The sequence below is a fragment of the Sciurus vulgaris genome, assembly GCF_902686455.1.
Source record: "Sciurus vulgaris genome assembly, chromosome: 11".
Lineage (NCBI taxonomy): Eukaryota > Metazoa > Chordata > Mammalia > Rodentia > Sciuridae > Sciurus > Sciurus vulgaris.
The window spans coordinates 102853948-102856916 of NC_136472.1; the positions used below are offsets into that span (position 1 = coordinate 102853948).

Below are 2969 nucleotides of genomic sequence, written 5' to 3' on the forward strand. Positions count from 1 at the left end.
AGACATATATTCATATGTCAAAAATTATCAAGTCATATATTTAAATAAATGCAGTGTACTGTATATCACATACCTCTATTTAAGAGAGAAAAAAGTGGTGTCTAAGTACATGGCTCTTAAGTTTTGTGAAAAATGTTTTAGATAATTTTATAAACTGAGCTAGCATATAATGTTTTAATATATGTCAACAGTTGATCATCTCAAATGCAAGAGAAGTCACTGTAAATTTCCAGTAGTTTTCTCTCTCCTCTCTCACCCTGGATTAAGCCCTGTTTGACACACACTGTGGAAACTAACTGTAACTTCTGGTGGTTTTGATAGGTTTTATAATTACTGATCCCTGCTGCAGCTGTTTATGACAAGCCTGAATTAAATAGAAGTGCTTCTGACACTTTCTAAATCTAAAGCCAACAGAAAGTCTCATTTTTCCAATATACAATGACAGCCTCAGACCACACATATCTGTCATGATGAAAATGAGAAAAACTGATCTATTAAAGGCAATAGGGTGAAAAAAATCTGCTTGTAAGAAATTCATGTGCAACAAAGTCATATAGAAAGAATATTAGTAAAGTGGACAGAATTATATATGGAAAATATACCCCTTAGCCTTCTTTAACTCCCACAAACAACAAGAAAACTTGAAATTAGATATTAATATCAGAGAGAATTTTTAAAAAGAAAAAATGAGAAAACAAAGGGAAATGGATAATAATAAAGTATAAATTTTAAAATAAATTATGATGCATAAAATAGTATAGTATCATTTTTAAAAAGTGAGATGGGAAGTCAATGGAGAATTTTGAGATGTGAGTTGACTTACATTTATAAAAGATCATTCTTGCTCTGTGTTCTATTGGTCACACGGTGGCTTCAGCGCACGTATGCTTCACAGGTGCAATGGAGGGAGTAGAGAAACCAGTTAGGAGGGAGTTTGGGCAATAATCCAGACAAGAATTGATGTGGGGCGGGGGTGACTCACACTTGGCTTCAAAACTGACACTTGGAAGCTGAGTGTGGAGTCGCAGACATGGTGGCTGTTGCTGCAGCCACCGCAGGACAATAAGCCAGGATCTATCATACCTATTGAGTAATTATGGAAGACTATACCAAAATAGAGAAAATTGGGGAAAGTACTTATGGAGTTGTATATAAGGACAGACACAAAACTACATGACACGGTAGCCATGAAGAAAATCAGACTCGAAAGTGAAGAGGAAGAGTTTCCTAGAACTGCAATTCGGGAGATTTCTCTATTAAAAGAACTTTGTCATCCAAATATAGTCAGCCTTCAAGATCGCTCATGTAGGATTCTGGGTTATATCTCATCTTTGAATTCCTTTCCATGGATCTCAAGAAATACTTGGATTCTATCCCCCCTGGTCAGTTCATGGATTCTTCACTTGTTAAGAGTTACCTATACCACATCCTTCAGGGGATTGTGTTTTCTCACTCTAGAAGAGTTCTTCTCGGAGACTTAAAACCTCAAAATCTATTGATTGATGACAAAGGAACAATTAAACTAGCTAATTTTGGCCTTGCCAGAGCTTTTGGAAACACCTATTAGGGTATATAAATGAGGTAGTTACACTCTAGTATAGATCTCCTAAAGTATTGTTGGGGTCAGCTTATTACTTTTGACATTTGGAATATAGGCACCATATTTGCCAAATTGGTAACTAAGAAACCACTTTTTCATGGAGATTCAGAAATTGGTCAATTCTCCAGGATTTTTCAGAACTTCGGGCACTCCCAACAATGAAGTATGGCCAGAGTGGAATCTTTACAGGATTTTATGAGTACATTTCCAAAGTGGAAAACAGGAAGCCTGGTGTTCCATGTCAAAAATTTGGATGAAAATGGCTTGGATTTTCTCTCGAAAATGTTTGTCTATGATCCCACCTAACAAATTTCTGGCAAAATGGCACTGAATCATCCATATTTTGATGATATGGACAATCAGATTAAGAAAATGTAGCTTTCTCACAAAAAGTGTTCACATTCATGGAGGATGAATAGTTGTACTGTTGACTCTATTTTTGTCTTGTATATTTTTCTTCTTATTGTTGTAAAACTTCAGCTGTACTTTATCTTCTACTTTCAAAAGTATAACTTAAAGTGTGAATATTGTTCTATATGAATTTAAATGTAATATTTCTGTATATGTGTGCAGATCTCACTGTGACAACTATTTGTTGCTATCATAAAACTATAAAATCTATTAAAAAAATGATGGGGCATAAACCAGGAGAATCATAGAATCCATGTAATAAAATGCATGAGATGATGACATTCTGGACTTGACAGTATTATAATAGAGTAAATTCGTTCATAATGTAGCTTCCAGATATAGATAAGAGTCATGAAAGACAGATTGAGAGGCTCTGTACTAGTTATCTATTTTCATATAACAAGTTACTCCAAAACTTAATGACTTAAAACATTTATATCTTACAGTTTCTGTGGGTCAGAATTTATTCCATTGATTACATTATTTCAGTGATTACATTTTTCATACACATTGTTTTTTCTTCTTTTTGAAATCTAATTTCAAAACTTCTAGTTCTTTTTAAATGAAGCCATGCCTTCATTTAGGCCTTTGAACATCCCCAAAACATTCTAAATCTTTTCAGGCTATATTATAATATTATGGATGCTGTCACAGGGTGAGACTTTGGGAGGCCTTGGTTGGGGTGAGTGTATTTTGCATGTGGAGAAACATGAATTGTTGGAGGCCAGAGTGCAGCAACCAACCTCCAAGATGGTCCCTATCATCCACTCTTCCTGGTATCACACCCCTGTACAGTCCCCATTCACACATACTAAGGTTGGTTTGTGTGACCGATACAATATGTCAATGTGACTTCTGAGATTCTATTACAAAACGCAGTTTCTGTCATGTTTTCTCTCCTTCAGACTACTTGCTCTGAGGGAAGACAGCCACCATATCATCAGAAGACCATGAAGAA

General features: G+C 35.3%; 1 pseudogene across 1 annotated transcript; it reads left to right on the forward strand.

Annotated features, from left to right (window-relative positions):
• The first annotated feature begins 1058 nt into the window (after window positions 1–1058).
• Window positions 1059–1978, forward strand: LOC306639298 (cyclin-dependent kinase 1-like; annotated as a pseudogene). The gene is made up of 2 exons: window positions 1059–1441; window positions 1597–1978. The product of its transcript is annotated as a cyclin-dependent kinase 1-like (transcript).
• The last annotated feature ends 991 nt before the right edge of the window (window positions 1979–2969 follow it).